General features: G+C 40.0%; 1 long non-coding RNA gene across 1 annotated transcript in view; it reads right to left on the bottom strand.

The window, feature by feature from the left end:
- LOC143218380 (uncharacterized) overlaps positions 1-15,366 on the bottom strand; it is a 131,640-nt gene that overhangs the window by 30,512 nt on the left and 85,762 nt on the right. The window contains exon 4 of the long non-coding RNA XR_013011032.1: positions 4,999-5,167. This is a non-coding gene — a long non-coding RNA (uncharacterized LOC143218380). The remainder of the gene's footprint in view (positions 1-4,998; positions 5,168-15,366) is intronic.

The raw sequence follows: 15,366 nt of genomic DNA, 5'->3' as shown, positions 1-15,366 counted from the left end.
TGTGGTAGCTGATGCGATGTTAATGCGCGAGAAGTGGTGGGGATCTAGGGAATTCTAAGCGATTCATGCGTTGAAGCGTGAAACGGAACGCACCCACAGTGATTCTCCTTGGAAAGAACTTTCTTGTTTCAAACGATCAGCCTTGATCGAACACGTTGTATGCCGGGAGAACAGACGCAGAACTATTTTTTTAACCGACTCCGAAAAAGGAGGAGGTCACTCAATTCGATCTGTACGTGCCTTTTTCGATCCGAAGGTCATACGAAAAAGTTTATTCAATAAAAAAGATGCCCCTGCTTGTTTTAAACTAAACAAAGGAAAAACCATGGAGATTCATCATTGCAGTCCTGAGATATTTAATTTTATGTAAGCTCAAAAAATGATGGTCTTTTGCAATTATCTGGAAATCAAGGCCGAAACAAAAAAGAATGTCAGGGGTAAAAGTTGTTCCATTTGGGGTGCTCTACAGCTGGTTAACGTTTGGCCGTTTAAAAACGGATGACCCTGTATATTTCTCGGGGGGGCTCTCTTTCGCGTGCGTACGCGTATGAATACATATAACATTCATTTAGTCGCGCGGCCATGTGTCTGCCGTGCGGAGCAGTAATCCGGCGATACTGCGGGAATTTTCTCGAAACAAGAGCAACGTCGTGCGGCTAATATCGGACGCCGGTAGTCGCAGAATGGGAGCATAGATCAGGTTAGCCGTAGCAGCAATTCAAAGACAGAATGTCGTAGGTATTGCGTTTTTACACCGTGACAGTATCTACACGTGTACCAAGCGCGCGCGCCGGCTCGCCGATAGACACATATATAATACAGGGAGAGCCGGTACACACGCACACACACACACAAAAGAGTACCTCGTTTCTCCGTGTTTCTTCGTTTTCCCCGATATAAATCAACTCCGCCGCTACCGTAAACTTTATTTGAAAGTACCCCGGCGAAGATTTAAAGCCATAGACAAAAATAATCCCGGCAAGAAGGAGGAAAGTAAACGGCATGTAAACGGAAACTGGACAAGGACGGGAGATACAGAATGGCAGAGAAACGCTCGAACCGGAGCTAAGAAAGGGAAAGAGAGAACGGACCACTGGGAAAACTGTGCGGAGAAAGAGAGAGAGAGAGTCGGAGAACGAAGGAATGAGAGTTTTCCCACGTAGATGGGATAGGAAGTAAAGTCGATAAGACGTATTGGACCGTGAACAACATTGGTTGCAGGGCTAACACTTCTTTACGTCTAGTGAAGGGTCGAAATTGCCATACCCTTGTGCTACTGTGGACCGTCGCCTTACCCGACACGTCCACCCCCACCGCGAACAAACGTAAGAAGAAACGGTTTCGATTGTAATACTAATAAGAATATTTCTTGCGCGACAGAAACGCGGATATATGCCGCCGGTATCGATCAAACTTATTATTCCTCTCGGGATGTCCTGCACCCCGTTCTGTCGGGATTAATCTGTTCTCTTATTGTATTACTCTCCAATCCGGAAAAATCCGGATGAAATTTTTGTTGGACTATGATCGCAAAAGCTTTATAGAATGTAATTGTACAAGAAGGAGTGCTCAGTTCAATTCAATAGTACACCAAAATCATCAATAAAGTTTTGAAATCGAAACAAAACTGACAGAATGATTGGCAATGTTGAAATATTAATAACAATACTAATTTAGATGATAACAGAATGAAATCTGTCAAGAGTTTGCACACCTATCTCAACTCTGTACATCATCGTAATCATTATCACTGCTTTTCAAGAGTTCGGATAATCCGACGACAAAATGGTTCCAATAAAAGTTGAACAGTATTGAAACATGCACAAAATTATACAGGGTGCGCCATCTGTAGGTACCATATGTTAAACGCTAAAACAATTGCTATTCGTAAACATTCCGGAGAATATTCTAGCGTATTTGACAGCTCATTTCATACCATTATTCACCATGAATAACTTAACACCAGCACAATGACTCTCCTCAGAAGATTGTTCCCGAATCGCTTAATCTCGAAAAATGGCGATTACAATTGGCCTCCACGTTCGCCGGATTTGACGCCTCCAGACTGCTCCAGACTTTTTTCTGTGGGGATATTTAAAGTCAAAAGTTTATGTCGGCGCGCCGCGGTCCCTCCAGGAGCTGAAAGATGCAATCCGTAAGGAAATAACGGAAATAATGCCCGAAACGTTGCAAAAAGTTATGGAAAATGCCCAAAAACGAGCATTTCTTTGCGTCGTTCATAAAGGCGATTACTTGCCCGACGTTGTATTTAAAAAATGAATTTTTTGTATTGGTATAAACCAAAGTAAATAAATATCGCAAACCGAACTCGATTCAATTACGTTTTCACTATTTTATAAGCATTTAACATATGGTACCTACAAATGGCGCACCCTGTATATTTAAAATTTCAAAAGAATTTTTTTCTCGACAAAAGAATAAGAATTATTTTGATTTTTTAGATGTTAAGGTACATGTTTTATTTCATAATCTCATGGCTGGTGTCAAGGCGAATCCAACGATTTACTTTTTTATGACCATGAGCCCATAAATAACGCTACAATATTTTATTCACGTTTTTCGGGCAAATACCTCACTGTGCGACAGTAACTTTCGTCGACACTATGTTTTCGTCGACAAATGATTTGACCGACACTGTGTTTTCATAGACACGGTCAAATTGTATTTGTCAAATTGTCAAATTGTTCATTTGTGTATACCTATTGATAAAGTTTGTTTATTTGTGTCTCAAGTCGTTGCGGATCGAATTCGATGTCGGTCAAAATCGTTGTCGATCAAATTCGACGTCGGTTAAAGGAGTTGTCGGCCAAAGCTATTGTTGTCCGGAGGTTCTACAAATTATTCGTTACTAGAATAAAGTCGTTATCAGGCTGCAGCTGTTTATGCGAAATAAAAAGTTCGTGCATCACTTGCAGGACGCAGGAGCTAAATGTAAATTTATATTCTTCATTAATAATCTCAATGTGGCGAAAATAATCTAATAACACGCTCAAAGTCTTTTAATATTTTCACCGTTTTCAGTTGCATTTGCTCATTCTCGATATAGATGCATAAAATCCGGCGTCTAGTCATCATTCATCGTTATTAAAATTGAAGAAAAAAGAACGTTTTCCTCTGCTGGCAATTCGGCTGTTCGATAAACGAATTCCGAGTTAATCGCGGGCGAGGTGTGAAACGGGCAGAGTTTTACAGAGGATAAGGGTTGTCTGTCTGGGAGATAGAAGAAAGCCTAAGCGCTTCGGCTATCATAAATACGAGAGTAGGGGGTGCGCGAATTTCATTGTGCGCAGGGGTGCGAATGAGTGTTATTACCGGGAACTTGTACAGCAATGTCGTTTAATAAGTAATTAGATAGAGGTTCGGGGTTCCCAATTACGTATTTCCCATTGATATTAAATTCCGCCATTAGCTGCTGCGTTTGAGTGGATAATGGATCGGCAAACTCGAAATTTTTCTTTCCGCTTCGAATTAAAAATAAGAAGGCAATTCAACGAATTTGATCGCCGTACTTCTTAATCCTGTCATTCGTTCGACCCATATCACGTGAAAATATGAAGTATAAACCAGGGACGAAAAATAACAGTTATTCGAAAACATTTTCTACGATAAAAATCATTAATGAAATTATTATCAAGATAATCTACACAAAATATAAAGAAAAAAAATGGAAGATCAAAACAGATGTTCGATCGGGATAGGTAGGTATTTCATAAACTCGGCGGTATTTCGGGAAAAGAAAATAAAGGAGAGTTGAACGAATAAAAGAAAAAATGAATAAATCGATTGGATTGCCGGACCGAGTTTCGAATCCGGTTCTTTCGTCCGGCGAGGGACTGCTTTAATCAATTAAACTCTCCAGACCGTCCGACGCAACTCTTCTCTCGCAAAGTCCCATAACCGTAATGGCTGCCGCCGCCGCCTACAAACGGTTCTTGGAGACTGATGCGGTAGAACTAAAGACTCGAAGCCTAGTGGAAATTCTGCATGCTTGCCAAAGTTTCGCACACCCTCGCTCCTCGTGTGCAGGGCTTTCTCGGTATCGCTCCTCTGCAACAACACACTGTGGAAAACCGGGAGCCCCGCTAAGGACGCAATGGGGTGGAAGTCGTAACGCATTTGGGATAACTTTGTCAGTTGGTCAGACAGATAGTTGTTACGTAGCAATTACTCATGATCGCGGTCGCAATTTCGCATGCGGCAATTGCCGCTCGCTCGACGAGTCGAATTCGAAATTGTTTCGACCGCTGATAGCCTAATCCAGCCGGGATGCTCGAAAATTGAAAATTGGATAGACGCTAATTAGCCTGGCGGAATTAGCTCTGGACACTTTGAATCGGAATATTCTTTATTTCATGTTTCATTGATACATTTTTATTGTGATCGATGAGCGATAGAAATGAACTTCTCTCGTCGATAACTGTTACGAGCGATCGGATCCAATTATTTCGACACTAATAACTGTTACTTGTAACCAAAAAGTATACACAAAAGTCGATATTTTTCAATCGTTTTCTATATTAATTGTTGATCTGTGATTTTCACGAACGTATATAAAGTCGTCAGTGGTTTTCCAGTGAGATTAAGAAGCTATGTTGTAATGATTAATATTATTTTATCGTTCAAGGCGTGCTCCCATAAAAAAGGCTCTGTATATCCGCACGTAATCCGGATATTCTGTTATACGAACAGAGTTTTCGAGGTTTTCACGACCCGACGTCATACAATTCTCACTATAAACCCGGCTGCGGTCCTCGGCTGCGCGGTACATTTCGAGTAATGTTGAGAAACGGGAGACATATATCTTAGTAAACAATTTCCTTAGACTTCACGGAATATAATGCGGTTTTTCCTAACATTTTGCGCGATCGCGATGATGTTACAGCAAAACAAAGATATTCGTTGCTCTTTTTCTGCCTTGGGGAAATTAAAGAACTGGAATGAACAGACATAATGATCGTAAGTGACGAAATTACTTACAGTTGGCATTACCAGCTCCGCGTTCTATGGTTTTCCCTGCAATTTCTGTTCCCAACAGTCCGCGGCCAGTTGTGCAAACCCGTGACAGAGTATTGTTCAGATTTTCCAATTTGTAATATGAAATCGTTAAAATACAGGGTGTCCCACGCAACTGTCGCCACACGTCTTTCTGAAACTATATTAATCAGTTTATAGTCGGTTACAAAGTAGATAAATTTCAAAAATTAAATTCCTTCGTGACGAAATGAAGGTGACCTTCATTTCTTAGTACGTGATATTATTGCCTATGTCGAGATCAATTCTGCGGCCTAATCTACTGCGACCTTGACTGCGATTTTTCTTTCGAGTTTCGAGAGATCAATAAAAGAAAAGTAAATAAATCACTGTGGCTCATTCGAAATGACTTAAGCATAACGTGTGTACAACGAAGAAGCAGTTAATAAATAACAATATTCGACGAAAACATGTCATTGATTTCGTTCTTTTTCCAGTTCAAGGTCGTGTCAAAGTCGTACTGGGCCGTTGATCTCGTCTTGACATGAGCAATAGTATTACGTACGAAAAAAAATGCAATGTCATTTTAATAAATGAAGATGACAATTTTTCATTGAATTCATTTTTTAATAAAATGTATAAAACACCATTGGTTCACGACTTTGAAGACTTTATTAGGGGTAAAAAAATGTCGCGATTCCGATCAGACCCGATGACCAACATTTAGATGATTTTCACAGATTTCGCCGATGTCCAGATTCATCGCCAGCGAAAACAGTTCCGCCGCGCCGCGTTAGAGGTGAATTTATTTTAAACGAAGCTGTACGAAGTGCGGCCACCGGTACACGGAATAATTTTTACAGTGAAAAGCCAGGCATTGGTCTTGTCAGCATTTATACGCTGTGATATAAAAACTGCCGCGTTCGCTGCAACAACTTTCGTGTCACACGCCAAATTAATCTTGTGTGACTAGTAGAAATTTGTGACGAGAGAGGGAGAGTGTGTTCATGCCGTGAAATTTGAAAACAGTCGGGCGGTCCGCTCTACGGAGGGAATTCTTCAAAAATAATACACTGTATATAAATATTTTAAATCAACGTTGAACCAACCATAGATCCAACACAAACCTTAAATAACAATAACGATCCCTGTCCGATCACCATTTCATTTTAGATTTTTAAAAATGCGTCTGGTCGGAATTGTGAAAAACAATAGAAAAAATTGATTTTCTACAAGATTTTACATTTTTACATACAAGATGTGTTTGGTCAACTTGTATAAATTATACACGCTACGAAAATTTCATTCAGATTGGTTAACCGGTTCACGAGTTATGATCGATCAAAAGTGGTAAAAGGCTAAAAATCTTGAAAAATCGCCATTTTTACCACTTCTGATCGATCATAACTCGTAAACCAGTTAACCAATTTCAAGGAAATTTTCGGAGCATACGTAATTCACCATATACAAGTTCACCAAACACATTTTTGACATTTTCCTTATTAGGCCAGCTAAAAAAGTTGTTAAAATCCATTTTTACTACTGTTTTCCAACGTATTTTTTAGAAATTTATTTTCTATCCTAATATGTTTAAGAGGTTGAAAATAATATAACAGTATTTTAAAACATTCCCATTTTTCGTCATAAATGCATAAAATCCGCCGTCTACTAATGCAGCATAAATTGTTTCTAAATTTCCAAAGATCTCTGGGAAGAGACGTCGCGCATTCTTATGGATCATGCTACGATAGCGAGTCCAAGGTTGGGCCGGAAGAAGTATCTTGGTTATTAGCAGCGGACAATGGCGGAGTTGGTTTCCATGTGTTCGATTGCCATCGCGCTGATGGAAGTTCGCAGTAATTCGCACCTTCTTCCCGTAAAGCCTGCCAGCACTATTTCATAAAGATTTTAATGAGAGTACGTAATAAACGTCTGTGAAATGCTCCGGACGGCCGTCGGCACCGGCGAGATTTATTTTATGGCTCTACTTTTCGACAACGACGTTAAATTCATTACCGCGAACACTTGAAGCCGGTGCGCGAATACGGCCATTTGCCGGGATTATTAGCGAAATTTCGTGTAATGTAGCAAGCTCGAAAACGATGCGAGCACGTGCTATCTCTCAGCAGTGCACCTACGCCGCCAACGATTTCCGATACGTTCCCCCGAAAATCTTCCCTTTCCCGTAAATAACGATGTTACGATCGCGCGCACGATTTTTACGTCAACCTCCATTTCGGTCCCATTATCCGAATGATTTCGATTCGGTGGGATTCCGGAACGTGTTCGTGCAGCTATCGCGGGCATCTCCGATCGCTCATACTCGAACCGATCGGAAAGTTTATGGGACATTCCATTGTGCGGTCCTGCCGACGCCAATTCAATTTTAAATAACAAATTCTGTCATTTCCGTGGGAACGCGAGTGTGATTTTTGAGAATACATGTGTGAAACATCTGACGAACTAACAATTCATCGACATGCATAAGTCAATATCTTTTCACCACGTTAATATTAGCTTGCCGAGTTGTCGTTGTATGCGTAAAATCTTGTGATCGAATTTTGAAACACTTCCCGATGAGCTAGAGACTCGAAAGTTTAAACGTAGCTCAGAACTGGATGACAATGCAATATTTAAAAAACAATTTTTAAAAAAGCCTATGCGTTTAGGAGATACGAACTATTAAATTTAACCGTTACATCGCGTTCAGCGATCCCCACTCCACTGCGTTCCCACTCCGACGCATCCCCACCCATTTCACCCACCAGAATGAACAGTTTCCACCCCTTTTTAAGGGAGCATCGTCATTTTCTCCTGAACTGATAACATTCACGAAATTGTTCGACTATCTGGAGAAAATTATTTAATCGGACTACTCATTGTTATTGAATTATTCACAATTTCAATGTGGAAAACATGTATTCCCATTTTCAATGTGGATTCAACTGCTGTGGTTATTTCGCGACGGTCGCAGTCTAATTATGACACAAGTACGTGTGGTTTCATAATGGTTTCTCCTCTGAAAGGACTGGCTGGCGGATAAGCTTTATAAATATATTTTATATATATGGTTTTTTTCCCCGTCGCTGTAGATCCACCCGAGAAAGCACGATTTAATCGCGTAAGTATTTTAATCGGTGCAGTCGGCAAGTAGACAAATAGTAGCCACGGGCTATTGGCGAGCGGGCTTGCGGCAAAGCTCCAATATAACTCAGACCATCTGATAGTTTCATTACTCCAGTAAATTCGCTGCCCGTGGCGAGCTTCTTATACATCCTCCTTCATCTGTACGTGTGTAGCGGTTACCTATCTAGGTGGGATCCTGCATGTGCACATAATATATTTGAAAAAACACTGGGGAGAAAAACGAGATCGGTCGGGATTGGTGGATGATCTGGGAGGGTCGAGAAAACCGCAGCATTTGTCCTGGAATTACCGAAGCGATATTATACGGGTTTAAAAGCATTAACATCGGGCGATTTTATTTTCAACGGTCTTTGAAATGTTTCCTACCTTCTTCTTCAATTGTATTTCTTCATTTATCCCGTGAATATACTTAATCTGCATAAAACAATCATTAAAAAATATATTACAATCTAGAAGTGTACTATTTCCGTTTATACAGGGTGTCCCAAAAATCTGGTACGTCTTCAAATGGATCCCCGAGATCATTTGAAGCAACTTTATCCTTTGCGAAAATCTTCTCTGTCGCTTCGTTTAGGAGTTATCAACGAAAAACACGGACCAATCAGAGCGTTGGGGGCGGGCGGATTGCGATTCGGCGACACGCCCCGCTGAGCGTTTCTCGTTAATAACTTCTGAATGAAGCGGCGTAGAGCATTCTCGCAAAGGAAAAAATTGATTTCGAATCACCTCGGCAATCACCGCCTGCAAGAAAATGCAACATTTTACAAATCCAAAATTCTGTGAAAAAACAATAAGATTTTTTAATGATTCACGAAAATGTCAATATTACACATTTACACATTCTCCAAACAATATTATTAGGACCACGTTAATTTTACGAATTCAGATGAGAAGAAAACTAAGAGAGGCGGAAAATCGATTATTTCAAAATGGAAGGTCCAGCTTCTGGCGGCGCGAGCGTTGAATCTCGCGGCAGTCACCGCGAGAAAATGAAGTTGCTTGAGGCGTGGAAATGTTTGGAATTTTTACAGAATCTCGAAACGCTTGTCAAAGTGCCGCGCCGTATAAAACGATATTTCTAGTTGGCTTTGGCGGGGGGGACGGAGGAAAGGAGGGGGTAATATCGCGTAGTGAATCTTGTTTTGATGTGGCGTTCGTGAAATTCAGTTTGGCCCTCTCCCCGTTGCCTATTGTCGGCTTTTAAAATCCTTGAATGTTCGCGGCGGGTCGGGCCGCGTCAGCGTTATATTTCCTGTCGGTACATATTTTATTTAACAGAGACCGCGCGGATGTAAATAGCCGGCTTTTAAAGTATGCTTCTCTCCCGTCCACAACGAGGCGTAAATATGCCAGATGGTGGCAGGCGTTTTCTGTGGAAAACTTTATGGAAATGTGAATGGTCAGGGTTTATTTTTATTAGAAGTCCTTCTTTCATGTGGTGTACGCGTGATCCCCTTGCAAGCCCTCGCGAGCAGAAAGGTGCGCTTTTCCATCAGAAAATATTCCACCTTTTGATGTTCGAAGGCACTTCGCCTGGGGAACAACATTACTGGAATAGGGGTTATACTCGAACCAGGAGTACATCGTTTACCACCTTCAACCCTATATGTCGAAGTGGTTTGTTTGTATACGAGGCTACCTTCTTGTGGGTCGCCGATCTGTCATGAAACGGCGCGTATGCGCTTCCAATAGATTCCTATCCCTCATTGCTCCACGACTCTCTCTCCCAATTTTCCAAATTCCCTTTTGATCTCACTTTACATTTGGAACCCTAATGCGGAGTTTCGGCCACCCCCGACAACATTATGATAAAGCCAGCCTCGCAAGTTTTTGTATTAATATTTTTATATATGTACGACGCATTTTATATTAATGGGAATATCTTGCACATTGAGAACGGGAATACGTATTTTCCACGGTGAAAATGGGAATACTTATTTTCCACGTTGGAAATGGGAATACATATTTTTCATGTTGAAAAAGGGAATACATATTTTCCACGTTGAAAATGGGAATACATATTTCCCACGTTGAAAATGGCAATACATATTTTCCACGTTGAAAATGGGAATACTTATTTTCCACGTTGGAAATGGGAATACACATTTTTCATGTTAAAAAAGGGAATACATATTTTCCACGTTGAAAATGGGAATACATAATTTCCACGTTGAAAATGGGAATACATAATTTCAATATTGAAAAAGGGAATACATATTTTTCATGTTGAAAAAGGGAATACATATTTTCCACGTTGAAAATGGGAATACTTATTTTCCACATTGGAAATGGTAATACATATTTTCCACGTTGAAAATGGGAATACATATTTTCCACGTTGAAAATGGGAATACATAATTTCCACGTTGAAAATGGGAATACATAATTTCAATATTGAAAAAGGGAATACATATTTTTCATGTTGAAAAAGGGAATACATATTTTCCACGTTGAAAATGGGAATACATACATAGTTTCCACATGGAAAATGTGAATATTTTTCTACATTGAATATAGGATATAAATATATTTTCCACGTTGAAAATGGGAAAACATATTTTCCACGTTGAAAATGGGAATACTTATTTTCCACATTGGAAATGATAATACATATTTTTCATGTTAAAAAAGGGAATACATATTTTCCACGTTGAAAATGGGAATACATATTTTTCATGTTGAAAAAGGGAATACATATTTTCCACGTTGAAAATGGGAATACATAATTTCCACGTTGAAAATGGGGATACATACATAGTTTCCACATGGAAAATGTGAATATTTTTCTACATTGAATATAGGATATAAATATATTTTCCACGTTGAAAATGGGAAAACATATTTTCCACATTGAAAATATGGTACATGGTTCATTCATGGTTCGAGATTATAGTTTTTCTATGGAATTTGATTCCGAACTGAAACTATTATCCGCGAAGCTATGTATATAACCGTATTATTTTCACGTTGTTCCACAATACACTGTTGCTGCAGCATTGCACTGTCGGAAACTAAACACACCGTACACTTGATATCCACACGTCAGCTTCGAACTATAATATAACGTAGAATAACGATGTGTTACTAATAGAATTACTGTAGATCACGGTGCGTTAATAATTTATTCGATACGTTCACTTCCACGTTCTCCTGCTCTCATTTTCATGCTAAAACGTTCTAATGAAAAGGGAATTTTAGATCGTCTCACTCAAATTTTGACTTTAGTTCGCATGCGAAATACATTTATGTACACACACGTGCACATATATAGAATATACATAGTGTACAATATTTAAATGTTACTGGAACACAACGAAGTTCTCTGGTCCAGCGAACGAAATTTGCAACTCACTGGCTCGGTAATGTGAAACCTGTATACAGCGTGTACGATAACGAAAACGCGAACTGATATAATGGAAAACTTGCGGCTCGGATAAAATGTCCTAAATCTGACGGCCCCACAGTGGTCCGACGATCTACCAGATATCATTTGGCAAAAGATAATGTAAATAAAAATAATTTAATGTGTTTACATTACTTTAGAAATGTTCAGCAACCCCCAAAAATGGTCAGCATTTAAAAATGAACATTTCGGGATTTTCTTTTTAGTCCAGTCAATGAAAAGTTGTAGAGGGAAATGGAAGGAACACAATTTTTAACTTGGGGACTTTGTTTGGACTAGTAACGAGGTAAACATACTAAAAGTCCCCTTTTTTCGGTTTTCCGCTTATATCTCGGAAACTATGTATCCTAGCGATAAAACCATTCCATTCAAAATTAAAGCTGACGAAATGTGCCACAAGATTGAGTCAATTCAGTTTTTCGCTATTTCGCATAGTTTCCGAGATATCCGCGCTCAAAGTTCACTAATTGTGCTGAAGGGTTCTTTTTCACAATTGGTGAACTTTGAGCGCGGATATCTCGAAAACTATGCGAAATAGCGAAAAACTGAATCCAATCAATCTTGTGGCACATTTTGTCAGCTTTAATTTTGTATGGGGTAGTCTTATCACTAGAACGCATAGTTTCCGAGATATAAGCGGAAAACCGAAAAAAGGGACTTCTAGTATATTTACCTCGTTACTAGTCCAAACAAAGTCCCAAAGTTGAAAATTGTGTTCCTTCCATATCCCCGTACAACTTTTCGTTGACTGGACTAACATTGCACGGTGGTATCGCGATAGACGCGACCCGGTTCCATGATTTCACGAGCCAGAAGAAGATATTTATCGGTTCTCCGCAGGTTCATTAATGCTTCCTGTACAATTCTAATTGCTAAATCGAAGCGTTAACTTACCGTGTCCCGTAATGTCTGCCCTCGAACATTGAAGCGTGATAAAACGTTGCAACTTCGTGCTGGGACCGGGGTGGGAAGAGAAGGAGGAGGAGGAGGAGGAAGAGAGGCGGTTAAAGCCTGATATTCTCGATCTCTATAACTATAAGCTGGCAGGTCTGGCCCCGATGGTACTTTCGAGACAGATCAATTTGTACGTCTCCTAGATCCCGGATCGTAGATGAGCGTGTAATTGGGTAGCCCAGATCCGCTATGGCATATAGTAGGAGTAAGAGACCACTAGGGCGAGCTGGAAGAGGCACGGTTCATCGATATCTATGATGTTAACCGAGCCGTGCTTCCCTCCCGATAGGCTGCCGCATAATTACCCGAGGTGTGCGTTCGGCTTAATAGTTGCGTCATCATTCGATAAACATGTTATTACTGGACGAACGAAGGTGCGTCGCGAAGGTGAAGCGAATTAACCGGCCCCGACCGTCGACGCAACATTTCGGACGGTATTAGCAAATAACGCACCGCCGATATATTTCTCATCAGACATTTTCTCCGGAAATTCACGCCGCGCTTAGCAACAATCGATCAGATCTGGTTAGTATTTTCAATGTAAATAATCCGGTTTTTGTTCCCAAGTATGCGCACGCAGCTTTGAAAATAATACATTCTCATCGACTACAATGTTATACAATATTTTCCGGTTGATTTTAATTCACGCCGCTCTCGGCAACAATCAACCGGAACTGGTTAGCTTTGAAGATACAATATTTTACCATGCTTTTATTAGCTTGCTTTCTTGTCTGTCCGTCTGTCGGTTCGGTACAAATTTTGCAATTGATTTTACTTGAAATTTTAAACATAGCTACAGAACTGAATGACAATGCAATATTTAAAAGAAAAATTTTAAAAACCCCATACGTTTAGGAGATATAAATTATTAGTAAATTTAACCGTTACACAGCGCTCCATTCTACATTTATACTAAATCCATACTTCATAAAAAAAATTTTAAAAAAGCCCATGCGTTTAGGAGATATGAATGAATGTGATCATAAATTGAAAGACTAACAAGCGAATGAATTTGAACGTCTTTCGGTGCCTCCTACTCTTATTATTCCCATTTATTCAACCAAGTGTCCACTTTATCTCCCTTTACCTTAACAGTAATTACACCAACTCACTTTTGCCATAACTGCGTAAACAGTTGCGACAATAACGAGTGGGTGAAGCATAAATCATCAGAAAGATATAATGGATGTAAATGATTTTGATTTGCTTCGAGTAGCTACGTTTTAAATGATGCAAAAAAGAAAAAAAGAAATGATGCAAACATCCTTTATTTCGCACAAAGATTCAGCAGTCTGAATATAACGCACACCCCACCGTGATACTCCTTAGAAGGGAGGTTCCGGTGGTTTGAATTTAGGGGTGTTTTCAGGAGAAATGCTCTGCCCGCTCTCTTAAAGGAAGTCACCCGTTGCCGGACCGAGATCTAATCAGCTTTGGGAAAGTGAAGATCGCTTTCGGAGCAATTAACCGTTCAAGCAAAGCTGAAAGCTTCTTCTAACGCAGTCTTTAGGTTTGTTGCTTCCTCCTGCGGCGGAGAATAGAGACCAGCATATATCGATGCGATGATCATAGTTGTAAAAGAAAATGAAGCTGGACATTTTTATACGGGTCTAGGCTTCTCCGGATACCGTCGTTGCCCGGAAAGATTGCATTGATATCTCTAATCTTTGATGACTATCGCGGGCGAAACTTCGCTCCGCATAAATTTTACTTTACTGCTACTATAAAATAAAAAAAGACTGCATATCGTTGCTCGAGAAATAAAAATAAATCTCGTATTCAATTGATGACGAAGTTTGTAGCTTTATTTTAGACGTGTTCCTCCAGTACAATATCCCCTTCATGCATTTATTAGAAAAAAGGTGTAATATAAAACAGTAAAAACATTAGAAGAATTTGGAAGAACGTTAGAAGAGAAATATTTAAAATGGAGAATTATTTACGCGAGAGAATTGCCCCAATTCGAGCGATTAATCAATTATAAAATCAATCTTAATTTCATCAATGAGAATGTAATACATGGGGATCGTTGAACGCGACACGTTAGTACTACCGAGCGTGAGCGCGGGGATGTGTAACGGTTAAATTTAATACAGTTTATATCTCCTAAACGCATTGGCTTTTTTAGAAAACGTTGGAGTTTGCTACAACATAGCTATTTAAGTGTAGAAATTGATCGAACCTGGCGCCGATAACATTATTCCTTATACTGAGAAAATGTAGTGCGAAGCATTTTTCGATTGCACTGGAAATCGCCGGAAATATGAGCCTGTTTTACAACCGGAACGACTCGAACAGCTGTGACACCGAGATGGCAATCGGTGGACACGCGTTTTAAGCGCGGATGGACGAACGATAACAATGAGAAGACCCGAGAGGTCTTTATCGGAAAAGTTTTCTACACGGACTTATTCGAGCCACATCTACATTCGCGGCAATTTATAGACGTCTTACGGGAAATGGATCCCTTTCAACCTGTTATCGGCGATAGTGGCCGGGGCCAACTTTGTCCGAACACTCGGAGCGGAAGAACAGGTACTTGACATGTTATCAAGAGATTCAAGAACATCTACAAAACAAATTGCTGTAGTAGCTACTCCCTATGTGGAAGCGTGTGGAGAGTTCCTCGAGAGAGGAAGTTCTTCCGTACTAGAAGTTCAGAGACTCTCTCTCTCTTTCTCTGCTTGATCATCTCTCTATTAAATGGTTTTTATTCGCTCGAGGCTTTCCACGCGTCACTCTAAACACTACGCGATCTTTAACCGGCGCACAGTGGGCGAGAAACCGATCTTTTTGGACAAAAATCTGCCGACAACTCAGTTTTTCATCGATTCAATTGGAAGTTTTTTTAAAATGTTCGCGAAGGACTA

Source organism: Lasioglossum baleicum, chromosome 19 (assembly GCF_051020765.1).
Source record: "Lasioglossum baleicum chromosome 19, iyLasBale1, whole genome shotgun sequence".
NCBI classification, from domain to species: Eukaryota; Metazoa; Arthropoda; class Insecta; order Hymenoptera; family Halictidae; genus Lasioglossum; species Lasioglossum baleicum.
This window is presented reverse-complemented; position numbering and strand designations above follow the sequence as displayed.